The sequence below is a fragment of the Corythoichthys intestinalis genome, chromosome 7 (assembly GCF_030265065.1).
Source record: "Corythoichthys intestinalis isolate RoL2023-P3 chromosome 7, ASM3026506v1, whole genome shotgun sequence".
Taxonomy (NCBI): domain Eukaryota; kingdom Metazoa; phylum Chordata; class Actinopteri; order Syngnathiformes; family Syngnathidae; genus Corythoichthys; species Corythoichthys intestinalis.
The window spans coordinates 26806408-26820893 of record NC_080401.1 but is presented as its reverse complement, the minus strand read 5'-3'; the positions used below and the strand labels follow the sequence as shown (position 1 = coordinate 26820893).

The following is a 14486-nucleotide window of genomic DNA, read 5'->3' as shown; positions in this document are numbered from 1 at the left end:
CCTTGCTGTAAAACTTACCAAAAGGCAGAATACTTTCTGAGCGGGACATTTGCGTTAATTGCGTATAATATTTTAACGTGATTAATTTTAAAAATTAATTACCGTGCGTTAACGCGATAATTTTGACAGCCCTAGTTAAAATATTTGACGCAATTAATGCACATGCCCCGCTCAAACAGATTACAGCACAGTGTCATGTCCACTTGTTACTTGTGTTTTTTGTCTCCCTCTGCTGGCACTTTGGTGCAACTGAATTTATGGGTTTAAGCATCATGAGCATTGTGTAATTATTGACATCAACAATGGTGAGCTACTAGTTTATTTTTTGAATGAAAATTTTACAAATTTAATGAAAACGAAAACATTAAGAGGGGTTTTAATATAAAATTTCTATAACTTGTACTAACATTTATCTTTTAAGAACTACAAGTCTTTCTATCCATGGATCGCTTTAACAGAATGTTAATGTTAATGCCATCTTGTTGATTTATTGTTATAATAAAGAAATACAGCACTTATGTACAGTATGTTGAATATATATATCCGTCTTGTGTCTTATCGTTCCATTCCAACAATAATTTACAGAAAAATATGACAAATGTTATAGATGGTTTGAATTGGGATTAATTACGATTAATTAATTTTTAAGCTGTGATTAACTCGATTAAAAATTTTAATCGTTTGACAGCCCTAATTGAAACATACTGTATCAGATACAGCATGTATGCTGCAATGAGTTACAAAAAAAAATCTTGATAAAACATGACAAACACGGATTTGTAATTTCAGCTATTAAACAAAAATGAGTTATCTATTTACCAAAAAATGTGCCCTGACTATCAGTGATACAATTGCAATTCCCTGGTGACCATTTACTCTGCATGCATCTCCACCATTTTGTCAAAAATGAATGCATGTGCATCTGTCTCTGCATTAAATGTCAATTCCACTTAGCCTGCAGATCTTTAGGCATGACCAGGCAATTGTTCAATCGATCAGGGAAGTGAAAGGCCACTTCAAAATTCCAGAAAGGGTCATGCAGCAAGAACTAGGTGAACATGAACGAGGATATTTTTTGCATTTGTGATAATACACAATCATGGTAAAACAAAAAGCATGATTCTTCACCATAAAGAGCAATATAAAATTTTAAAAGACTAGAAAGTTAACTATTTTGTGATATAAACTACTGCATATTAGCGAGCCTATCCACTGAAACCAGCATCTTTCACAGTGTAAAATTGAGATATGACACCATCTGGATGCAATGTGTGTATTTTATTTTATTTTTTTGTCTTGGGGTTGTTGTTTTTTTTTTTGGGTGGGGGGTATTTTTTTTAAACAATCTATGAATAAACTCTGACTGAAAAAAAAATCTTGAGCATGTTTTGGTAAGCAGATCAATCAAAAGCACTGGGGGGAAAAGCTGCTCAAAATAGCCCATGTTCTCAAGCAGCTTCCACCAAGTTTACAGATTTCAGCTGGTAAATACAATACCCTGGGTGGCCGGGTGGTGACACCAGTTATTCGATGTATGGTATTTGTTAAAGAATATTCATTACCTATCGTAAGGAAATTTGGTATTTTTCATGAGGGTACTTAGTACAATGTTATTTTGTTGCAACCATATGACCCATGCACACATCTGCACAGCACTGGCTTGCTATCATAACCATGGGTTTGAAATACGCAATTTCTTCAGAATTGTGAATGTGCTAACATAGCACAGATCTTGAATTGTGTAGGAGAAATCGTGATGAATTACAATGGGGCAAATAAGTATTTAGTCAACCACTAATTGTGCAAGTTCTCCCACTTGAAAATATTAGAGAGGCCTGTAATTGTCAACATGGGTAAACCTCAACCATGAGAGACAGAATGCGGGAAAAAAATCAAATACTTATTTTCCACCATGATTTGCAAATAAATTCTTTAAAAATCAAACAATGTGATTTTCTGTTTTTTTCCATATTCTGTCTCTCATGGTTGAGGTTTACCCATGTTGACAATTACAGGCCTCTCTAATATTTTCAAGTGGGAGAGCTTGCACAATTAGTGGTTGACTGAATACAGTTCTTATTTGCCCCACTGTATGTTACATTACTGAGCAGGACCACTTGAATTTAGATTTTGGTCAGAATTCAGTTTTTGTGTTTTCAAAAATGCTTTCCTCAGTTCTGTTTTGGCCATTTTCTCAGATTATGCGATCTATAATTTCCTCACATTTGAAGGATAACAACTGTGATTGAATTGCCAACTCTAATCAGATTCAGTTTGGGGAAATTTGTTAAGAGCGCAATAAAAATAATCTCATTTTTCAAATTTTGACCCAGGTGTCTCGATTTGATAACTTGACACGCCAGACAGAAATATTTTTCACAAGTCCATCTGGGAAAGATAATCTAAGAAAATAAAAAGATAATTTTCATAGGAGGATCCTTCAAAAAACATACGGGTGTAGACTGGACGATGGCTATTCACTTCACACTTGTCACCAACCAATCCACATTAAGCCACACAATCACGTATTGGTCGGGCTAAGAGCAAAAAAACTGATTTGCTTCAAAAAAACTTTCAGTGACGTTCTTTGCTCTTCTTTTAATGAGGAAATTGAGTGTATTTCTGACAAAACGTCAGAAATATTATCATCGACAGACGACAATTATCTGGTTGAATAGCTAGATCAGTGGTTCTTAACCTTGCTAAAGGTCCCGAACACCACAAGTTTCATATGTGCATTCACTGAACCCTTTGGAATTTGATAATAAAGCATTTTTTTCCAAATTTTCAAAACAAATATATCAAAGCTTGCAAGCTAATAATTTAGAAAATTCCCGTTCAAAATTTTTTTTTTTTTTTGACAGCGTGCTTTATAAACAGGTCAAAATTTGAGACCACGCTGCCCATTGGTCTGTTGTATTCCCTTATACCAAGTGTAAGTCAACCTTCCACTGAGCAAACCAGTTCCTCCTCCCATCAGACTAGCAGTTACAAGAAATAGATTAAGCCTGCAAACCAGTCCAAAACCTGGTCTAAAAAGCCACTTTGCCTGGATTTAATCACCGTACAAAAATAAGGCTCTTTGTTTCTTTACCTTCACCGAACCCCTTAAACTTACTCACCGAACCCAGGTTAAGAACCACTGAACTAAATAGATGGTCTATCCCCATTCGTACAATGCCTTGAGTGCCAGAAAGATTCTGCTCCTGATTTCTGTTAAACATATTTGGATGATGGTATTTTTTACTGCTAATTCTGTTGTTTTTCCGTGCATTCACAATATTTTTAGATGACAATAAAGAATGCTCTTACAGTAGGATGTGTAGTGCACGATAGGTTGTATGCTGCTGCTGTAGAGTGAATAAATCATATGGTTTCTATTAACTAATGCACCGTGGTACTTGGCTGACCAACAAGAGTTGATATATAATTTTGACCTCAAGAGATCAATAGCATCAGCACACACATGCGCACACACAGAGGAGACAGCATTGTGGTCAGAGTTGCGATTGTAAACTAAATGAAACCAGTGTTGGACCCCAGTATTTTATACAACTACAGCAACCCATAGAAAGCCTAACCAATTATTACACATAAACAGTCCACAATCAAGCTTACCTCTGGCTATCAGTCATCAATTATCACTTCCCTAACAAAGGGTTTCCAGTATGTACTAGTAGACTGAAGGTCTGAAATCATGTAATCAATTCATCAAGATCTAACAAGAGACCCCCCCCAAGTCACTGTGATTTATTAGTCTCCATTTTATTAAAGCTAGCCTGATTTCCTACCTACAGAATGTGCTAGCTTTTTAAAATCAAAACCAATCAGTACCTCTTTATAGCCTAGTCTCTGTACCTTTGTGTAATTATTACCTCCGACAGTTGGTGAAACCTACAAAGAGTGGAGATTACAGTGGTATGAAAAAGTATCTGAACCCTTTGGAATTCCTCACATTTCTGCAAAAAATCACCATCAAATGTGATTTGATCTTTGTCAAATTGACACAGATGAAAAAACTGTCTGCTTTAACTAAAACCACCCAAACATTTATAAGTTTTCATATTTTAATGAGGATGGTATGAAAACACTGACAGAAGGGGGGAAAAATAAGTAAGTAAACCATCCCGTTTAATATTTTGTGGGCCCCCCTTTTGGCAGCAATAACTTCAACCAGACGCTTCCTGTTGCTGAAGATCAGTCTGGCACATCGATCAGGACTAATTTTGGCCCATTCTGCTCTACAAAACTGCTGTAGTTCAGTCAGATTCCTGGGATGTCCGGCATCGATCGCTGTCTTTAGGTCCTGCCACAGCATCTCAATGGGGTTCAAGTCTGGACTTCGACTTGGCCACTCCAGAACGTGTATTTTGTTTTTCTAAAACCATTCTGAAATTGATTTACGTCTTTTTATTTTATTGTTACGTGATTTACTGCGTTTTGGATCATTGTCTTGTTGCAGCATCAATCCTTTTTTTAGCTTCAATTGTCTGACAGACGGCCTCAGGTTTTCCTGCAAAACATCCTGATAAACTTTTGAATTCATTCTTCCATTAATGATTGCAAGTTGTCTGGGCCCCGAGGCAGCAAAACAGCCCCAAATTATGATGCTTACTCCACCATGCTTCATGGTGGGGATGAAGTGTTGATGTTGGTGATTTTTTCTCCGCATATGACGTTGTGTGTTAGTCCCAAACAATTCAACTTTGGTTTCATCTGTCCACAAAATATTTTGCCAAAACGTCTGTCTACAAATTAGGCATGTGCTCGTTTTGCGAACATCAAATGAGCAATAATGTTTTTTTTAGACATCAGTGGCTCTTTAAGTCTCCTTAGAAAGAGGATTCACTTACTTATTTCCCCTCTTCTGCCATTGTTTGCATGCTACCCTCATAAAAATTTGAAAAACTATAAATATTTGGGTGGTTTCAGTTAAAGCAGACACCGTTTTTACATCTGTGTGATTTTGACAAGATCAGATCAAATTTGATGGTGATTTTATGTAGAAATGTGAGATATTCCAAAAGGTTCAGATACTTTTTTATTCCACTGTAAGTATTCGGTTTCGTCTGTTAGTTGTGGAAAACCTGCTAGCTGGCTTCATGCTGAGTGAGAACTTCATTTGAGAAACTAAGCCAATGATTGCTCAGGCTATTTAATCAGAGCACATGTAGTTCATTCTAAACACAATCAAACTGCTGAGAGAAGAGAACAATGAATAATTTAGATACTGATTACATATTTGTCAAGTCGATCTTGACAGCCTAAAACAGGTAATTACTGTCATGCTGTGTGACAATATTTACTGGGTTTTTCTATTCACATATTAAGTATATTCAAACACAAAGCTATAATTGATTGAGGGAATGAATGGTGGCAGGTAAAGAACAATGAACAATGTACCAATAGCAAAAGATGGACGGAAAAAAACTGAAGTGGGGCAGACTGTTATTTTCTTTTCATGAGTGTTGATTTCATGCCATGGGTATGCCTGAGACAGAAAGGCAACGATAACAGTTGAAGCTCGCTCTCAATAAAGACTGGCATGAGAGCAACATCTTCACATCTCCCATTTGGGTTGTTGATGTTACACATGAAGTTCTACCACTGGAGGTAGTATATGATTCAAACTGTTAGAACTGTCAAAACAAAGCAAGAGGTTTGTGATGTCTCTGTTCCCAGAAAGCAAAAAAAAAAAAAGCTAATAAAAGAATGCATGACTGGCATCTAATATCGACTGCAGTTGGATCTGTTTCGGAACAGAAAATGACTTTAGGGCATATTGAGACACACTAATAGAACAGACAACAAAATTTGCGTCACAATAGTAATCCAGAAACGATCAAACAGGGACTGTATCAAGATGGGCAGGAATTTAAAGTCTATTTAAATGGAGTCTAGCCATATTAACGAGACAAATATATATGTGATTCAATCAAGCTTGCAGAAAAATAAGTCTGAAACAAAGAACATCCACAAATACAAGTCTTAAATCATTCTCGTGACATGTTCACACAAGTTCGGAGCTAAGCCAGGTCAATTTTTATTGCGCCGCCAAATGTAAGAGTTAAAATTACAAAGACAAGCAGTTTTCAGACATCCAATCAATAATTACCTACATGAAGAATTTGAGTATGAAAGAGACAGAGGTAATTATAATGGTTACCAAGTCTCCTTCAGTTTCTAGGTTTGATTTAAGCGCAAACCTTCCCGTATGGTGTACACACGTTTCTGTTTAATGTGCTTCTGAGTTGAAAAACTAACTTCTGTTTGTCCGAACTACAATGTGAATAATTTTGTACATGTACTTTAAGTCAGCTAGAATATGCACCAGCTTGCAACCTGAATGAGGGTAACTTGACGGTACACATATTGATGCATTTCCTCACAATACTGCTGGCAAGAGAAAATGAATGTTAACACCACGCTTGCGAGTTAACAAGGTTATCTCTTTGAGCAGAGTGACAAACTCATTATCATCGCAGGCCACATCATACTTATGTTTCCCTCAGAAAGTCGTTAGGACTGTAAACATATTGTGTTATCATGTGTACACAATGGTGCCTGCATTTTATTGTTATAGGCAGTTTAAAAACAAACTGAGCTTGACATAGGAAGTCTTGAAAAAAATGTATATACTGTATTTTCCGGACTATAAGTCGAAGTTTTTTTTCCCCATAGTTTGGCTGGGGGTGCGACTTATACTCAGGAGCGACTTATGTGTGAAATTATTAACACATTATGATATCATTTCACATGTTATTTTGGTGTTTTGGAGTGACACTGATGGTTTGGTAAACTTGTTAGCATGTTATTTATGCTATAGTTATCTGTATAACTCTTAATAGCTATGGCCACGTTCGTGTTCTGCCTTTGGCAATGTGTGTTCAATTGTATTATTGACTTTTTTATATTGAAATGCATGCTTTTAATTTGTGGCGCTTTCAAGCCCAAGTGGGGGCGCACTTGCACTTGTTTACGTGATGAAAAACGCTCACATGCCAGAAGAAGGCGGACAGCTACACAGCGTCTGAGCGAGTGGGCGAGAGAGAGAGAGAGAGAGAGAAACACGACTGAGAACCTACGTTCATTGTTTATGCTTGTAAAATATCTCTAGAAAGGCAGTGACTGTGTGTATCATCTTTTCTATTGTTATTGTGTGTTTTCCACCCGCGATCGGACACTTAGAGCCAGTTGCGTGGTTGTTTGAACGATGTGCTAATGCTAGCGAACGCATGCTAACCGTTTGTGTCATTGCTGTAATAGCAGCTAATTACCATTTATTTATTTAGGTTGATGTGAACCTGTTTGGTATCGAGGACGAAATGGATTTGTATTATTTCTATTTTTAGTTTCACTTTTCAAATGATGGTATTATAATGACGGCCAAAATAAAGTCAGCAAATTATACAGACGTCCACCATCGTCATTTGGGAGTTTAGCTCGCTGTATAGCCAGGACCGAGGACAGTACATTCGCATTTCGTTGTTCATGCATCATGTAACATTATTATACTGTACACTTATTCAGCATGTTGTTCTCTATTGTATTTTTACTTTAAATTGCCTTTCAAGATGACACATCTGTTCTATGCGTTGGTTTTTATCAAGTAAATTTCCCCCCAAAATGGGATATATATTCCATTGCGACTTATATATGTTTTTTCCTCTTCGTTGGGCATTTTATGACTTGTGCGACTTATACTCGGGTGAGACTTATAGTCCGAAAAATACGCTAAGTACTGTATACCTGGAGGCGAGTAATTTGTGTGATAATTATAAAAATGGTCACTTTGGGTCAGGTTTTGTGCCAAAATCAGAACAAATCCTTCTATCAGGAAAAATCAAGCTATTACCTGTCATTTGCTATCGTGGTCCACAACCATGTATGTGGTAGGCCGGATATGGTTTGATATTGGTATTTTTGAGCCAAGATTGAATTCAAAATCATTCATCAAATCAATCATCATAGAATTTATCCACTAATCACATTCTATGTATGCTGTTATAAAAAAGGTCATTTACATTCCTAAGCAATGCATAAAACATACCTGTTTTACCTTTTGGAGGGATAAAAGGTCAAAGTGTGCTTTTCATGACATATAATACCCTTCAGTCTGTTTTAAGGATACTCATGTTGAATTTTATTGGTTGTCTGAATGGTTCTAAAAATGTGATTGTGTTGGGCCTAACATTTTGCATTGTTTTACATGCTACTTGTCACGGTTTTGGAAGCACTAGTATATGTGCCTTTTAAAAGTGGGTCGCTAGGAGACCCAGTGTTGTTTATTGTAGTCCACTCCTTATTATATTACTGTTTTAATTATTATGTTTTTTATCTTTTGTGTTGTGTTGTTGTGATCTGGACATTGAGTCTGTTAAATACTGTAAATCTATCTACTGAAACTATCTATCTACGTATCTATCTGTATAAACTAAGCGCAGATTTAACCCGTTCATGCAAGAATTATTTATTTCACCTTTACAGGACACTCATTTATTTAACTCATTGGCTGCCATTAGCGGCACTAGACGTCGAATCCATTTAGACGGGGAGAGGGAAAAAAAGAGCATTCCCAGCCAATCCTCCCGGTTTAAATGAATTGAACGTCTATTGTCTTCAGTGGCGTGCAATGAGTTAAACACTATGGGGAAAAAAATAAAATCAACTTTGGAGTGGTACTTGGGATCGTAAGCAGTGTGTATTTGTTTTTATTCAATTTTATTTTATTAATCTAGTTTTAAAAAAAACAACAATAATGATTAATAATGTTGAAAATACACAGTATAAATGAGTGCTGAACGATATCGGAAAAAAACTTACATTGTGACTTTTTGAGGGTTTGCGATATATTGCGATGTATATTGCAATATTAAAACTAAAATTTCCACCAGATTACTTTAAAAGCTCTGTTTGGAAAGAGTTTGGTTGACTCAACCATGTTTTTGCATTAGTGTATTGCATTCAGTATTTTATTTGATTGTTTCTCCTGAGTTTCCCACTTGTATTTCTCATTCGTCGTATTCTTGATTTTTTCTTTGTTTTTATAGTCTTCAAACAATTTATCATATTGATAATAACAATGTTATCTCAGTCGCTGTATTTTTTATTGTTGCATTATAGATTTAGGGTGCTTCAATTTACTTTATTTTATTAATCAAATCAAATCAAATCAAATCAAATGTATTTCTATAGCCCTTTACAAAAACCCGAAAGGTCCAAAGTGCTTTATGACAACGATATATTTCATAATAAATAAAAGGCCGGAAAGTATTAAAGAACTGAAAGTGCAAATAATTGCAAAACCACGATATATGACTGTATTGCTATAATACCGTTTAATCCAGGCTAAGGGGGTTTATCTGTGAATGATGAAGACTCCTATATATCAGTGGTTTTTAACCTTGCTAAAGGTACCGAACCCCTCTAGTTTCACTTGTGGATTCACCGAACCCTTCAGAATTAGATCATAAAGCAATTTTTTTCAAATTCAAAACCGATATTTCCAAGTTGGCAAGCTCATAATTTAGCAATTTCCCATCAGAAATTCTTCTCATTTTGAAAGCATGTTTTATAATGGGTCAAAATTATTTTATGAACAGATCATGTGACTAGCAACTTAGACAGTCATTTGCTTTGCATATAATTTTTTTTTTTTTTTTTTCAAATGATTTTTTTTCTTTGATTGAATTTTTTCTGATTGAAGCAATTTTGGGGGGGATTAAATGATTTAGACACAAATGTCCTACCCATAATATGGTCCAAACACAAAAAGGATTGCTTCAATCAAAGAAAACATTTTCGATGAAAATTTGTGTTCAAATGCAAATTTTTCAATCTCAAATACTTTTTCGCATTCAAAAACTCTTTTTTTGATTGAAGTGATTTTTCTTTTTGAATTCTTTTTTTTTTTTTTTTTTTTTGAAGCAACTTATTTTTTGATTGAATAATGACAAAAATGTCCTTCAACTTCAATCAAAAAAGTTGCTTCAATCAACAACAACAACAAAAAAAAAAAACAAAAAAAAATCAAAGAAAAATAGCTTTCGCATGCATTTTTTTCCGTTTCAAATTTATTTTTGCATTCAAACACATTTTTTTTTTGATTGGGTTTTTTTGTTGTTGTTGTTGTTGAAAATATATATTTTGACTGAAGCAACTTTTCTTTTTATTAAGCAACTTTGGATTGAATAATAAAGACACAAATCTAACTCCATATGGCTCCACCCAGGGGATACAATTTTTGACTGGGGTAACTACATTGGCACGACACTGACGGGCGTACCATATTCAACGGATGACGATCTTGGCGAAAAGTACTGCCTAAGCAGCCTGATTTGGAATGATGGGAAACAAAAAACGCTCATTGTCAACTTATTATAAATATTCTTATAAATTAATTTTATTGCTGACACTGCGTTTCGGGGTCATCAACATGTTGTGCCCCCCGCCCCAAAAGTCAAACTCCGCCTATGCTAAATGGATTGGGCGTCGAGGACCGTCAATGGCAGCCTTACAGTTACCTGAGACACCATCATGGTGGAAGATTTTGGTAGCAACTTGTAGGTTGTTTTTTTTTTTTTTTTAACATTGACACCTTTTTAAAACGATATCTCGATTCTTGGCAGTAGCATATCGATAACCTTTTGGGATACAAAGTATCACGATATATCACCATTTCGATATTTTGTTACACCCCTAGTTAGACATCTTAACTGTTCATTATAGTGACCATTGTCCTAGGAAGGGCTAAGCACAATTTGATGCTTGATGGAATTCCCTCTATGTCATCACTTTAGTAATATTGAAGGTGATTATACCTACAAGGATGTATTCTACTTTTTGTATAAATGCAAATAAACAATTTAAGCAGATTGGATTGATTGAGTTACTGTAAATCATAGTCGGCATTAATAAATACAAAGCGGATCATATTGACAGAACACCATTTGACAGTAAATCATTATTTACTTAAGCGCGACAAACAGCTTTGGAGCTTAACTTGTCACCGAAAACACACACAAATCTCTCTTCAGACGTGTTTTCCGGCAACTTTTCTCAATTGGTTGCAATTAGAAATGTTTGACTATTCAACCAGCGACGCTTTGCAAAAGCAAAAGTGCATCCAGTTCGCTAAGCAGGAACAAAGCGAGTCTGGCTTACCTCAGTTGAGCCTCCTCCACACGTGGGGACAAAGGGAAACCAAAGGGAATCCCGGTGCCTCTAACGCGTTGTTTTTTTTATTAGAAGATGAGCATTCTATTTAACACAGCACACATGTCCATCGCCGCTTCTTATTTTCTATTATTGTGTCATCCTCTCTTGCGATAAAGTCCTTATCAGCTTCCTCCTTCTCTCAGCGGGCTGATATAGACGTTGAGAACCACTTCATCTGAGCTTTGTTGCCACTTACTTATACCCGAATATTCCGCTAAACCGCGCAAAAGACAAATGAGGGTTTCTTCCCACTTGGAAGTTGTCCTGTGCAAACACGGAGCTCCATCAGCGTGACTTCGTGGGTCGGTGTTGCCATCGGTCCTCCCCTCCCCTTCCCTCTTCTGTCACCTCCTCCTCTGCTGCATGGACCAATTGAGCCGCTTCAAAAGGGTAGACAAGCACAGCATCTTGGCTTGGTGGCGTGGGGATAATGACATCAGTCAGTCAGTTGGAGTGTGACGAGAGAACGGAGGGATCATATGAATTAACGTGTGAAAAATGGCCAGGAAAGTCCAAAGCAGTGGTGTTACCAGGATGCCAGTTGTGGGTGGGCATTAGTCTTACCTGGGGGGGGGGGGGGGGGGGGGTGACCACGCCCCCGCCTACAAATTTGTTGGCCACCCCACTGGCCAACCCGCTTGCCAGTATATCGTTAGATTGTTGTAGCATCAGTTATACATTTCATCCCAAATGAATGCATTTTGTTTTGTTAAATGTACACCTTATGCCCAGGGGTGAAAGTGGGCCAGAACGGTCAGGAACGCAGTTCCGGTATAAGATTCAGGGCCAGAACGCAGTTCTGGTATAAGATTCAGGGCCGGAATGCTGTTCCGGTACACGGTGCTTCGATTCCGAAAATATGACGGCAACGGTCAAAACGCTATGTTTAAAAAAAAAAATTTAAAAAAAAGCTAAGCTGCCACACATGCATTTCATCTCCAAGAAGAAAACAATCTACCAACATCAGAGTTACATACACAAGTGTTAACAACAAGCATAATAAAGTGCATGTGTAGCGTAATCAGTTTCCACCAATATTTATTATTTATTTTATTCAACGGACGGCATGGAGGTTTCCCCAGCTGCTGCAGTTATCTGATGAGTCACGGCAATGTGCGAATGCACGCAGCATTTATCCATTTAATTGGCTGACATACTGTACTGACATGTGATTAGCAGAGATAGTTACCTCTGATTGGTTTAAATGTGCATGTTTTCTGGAACACCCAAAACAAAAAACAAAAAAAGGTTGAATTGATGCGACCAAAAAAAAAGGGCAATGCAACATAAAATGGATCAAATTTTTAAGAAAGTCTGTTTGGGCAATCTTCAAGATATATTTCATTTCACTCTACATAATATGTCATTTGTACTTATTTTTCTGTATGTATGTTACTTATATCTTTGTTATAAAAGAAAAAAGAAAAAAGAAAAAAAGAAAAAAAGAAAAAAAAGGAAATGTTTACATTAACTTCAATTTTAATATTCAATTTTAATATACATCCTATGTTCTTAAGTAGTTAAAATTTAGATTTTGCATTTAGTATGTGAAGAAATGACGGAAAATAAATATTAGCAATTGGAGGTTGGGGTTATTGCCGTTTTTGTTAACTTTTATTTTGCAAATCATTGAAAAAAGACAATTTTGAATGAAAATCAGTTTTTGTATGTGTTATAGAAATAACTGTGCTAAAAGTTTTCTTTGCATTTCAGCAGTTGAAGAGGTTTGACACCAAAAAAATAAATAAATAAATAAAATAAATAAATAAATAAATAAAATTTCTGGCTCCATGAGAACCTTCACGTCGGGGAGTTCCGGCAAGAAATTCTAGCCACTTTCACCCCTGCTTATGCCTAATACAGTATATGCATAACACAATAAAACAGAATTCTTGTGGAACTCAAAATGTTGACTGGACAGTTATGGACTATGCACATTAAATCAATAGTAGCATCAAATATTACACAATACGCTAAAGTAACCTGAAATTATGGCTTTTAGTTTTGGTGTGCCACCCCAAGATTTTAAGTGGCCCCATCTGGCCACCCCTGTGAAAAATTTCTGGAGGCGCCACTGACTGTTGTTGTGATTTGGTCTAAACAAATAAAAGTTGATCTGACTTTATTTGACTTAGAGCACATCCATAACTAAACAGTATGGACATGCAGGTGCGAATGTTTTTTTTAGGTAACCTATTGTCGTTCCTCGGTTTTATTATTATTATAGTTTGTTCCGCAGCCCCTTTGAGCTCAATTTGACCCCCTTAGAATGCTTCAAAATGCACCAAAATCGGCAGGCAGGTCAAGACAGGTGCAATCTTTGATACAGTGTAAAGACAAATTCCAAATACACTATGTAGCGCCCCCAGCAGTCATTCTTTGTCCCGCCGACGCTTTGAGCCCTTCTTTGACCCTCTCATAATGCTTCAAAACTCACCAAACTCAACAGCCAGGTGAACACTGGTGAAGACTTTGATAAAATGTAAAAAAAAAAAAAAAAAAAAAACTATGCGTAGATGTGTGCAGCGCCCCCTAGGAACAAAACCAACATTTAATTTATTTTTTTTTTTAAGGTGAAAGAGGAGGTAACAACGCAAAGGTTAAAACTTAGAACACATCAGTACTATATGAATGGGATACCATACGCGGTGCCCAGACTGCAGTTAGTACTACATCCAGTTTTCTTTGGGTGGTCAGAGCGTGTCCGTGGGTGGGCACTGCCCACCCCTGCTCCTACCTGGTAACGCCCCTGAAAGTTGAATGATAAACACGTACAATCAAGGGCAAGGTTTGCATAGGGACAGTAGGGACCGGGGCCGTGCAGAGACCAATGGAGGGGCAGGTGCTAAATGGATCAAAAGGGGCACATGAACAAGAATTTAACACACTTTAATACAGCATAACTTAGTTTAACCAGCTTTACAGTATAATTGGATGTGACTGTAAAAGACCTTATTAGCCTACCGCACAAATGCTATTTTTAGACCGTGACGTCGCCATCATAACGCGGAAGTGGGTCATTATTGACACGCCTTCGCATACGATCCATGTTTTTTCTGCTTGTTTTCTTCAGTAATCTTTCAAAAAATAACATGCCGATCAAACACTGCTGCTGTGGAACCTGTAGAAACGACTCTAGACATTGCAACGTATGAAGGATGTTTTCCGAACCCAAAAACTCAGAGGAAAAAATGTGACAAATGGATCAACTTACGCGGACGTCCAAAAGACCATTTTAACGCCAGCAATGTGAAGCTATTCACATTTTA

General features: G+C 36.7%; 1 protein-coding gene across 1 annotated transcript in view; it reads right to left on the bottom strand.

Annotated features, from left to right (window-relative positions):
* Window positions 1-11526, bottom strand: part of pde4ba (phosphodiesterase 4B, cAMP-specific a) — a 240747-nt gene extending 229221 nt beyond the window's left edge. Inside the window, exon 1 of the mRNA XM_057842031.1 lies at window positions 11164-11526. The gene's annotated coding sequence lies outside the window, so the exon portion shown is untranslated. The remainder of the gene's footprint in view (window positions 1-11163) is intronic.
* Window positions 11527-14486: the final 2960 nt, after the last annotated feature.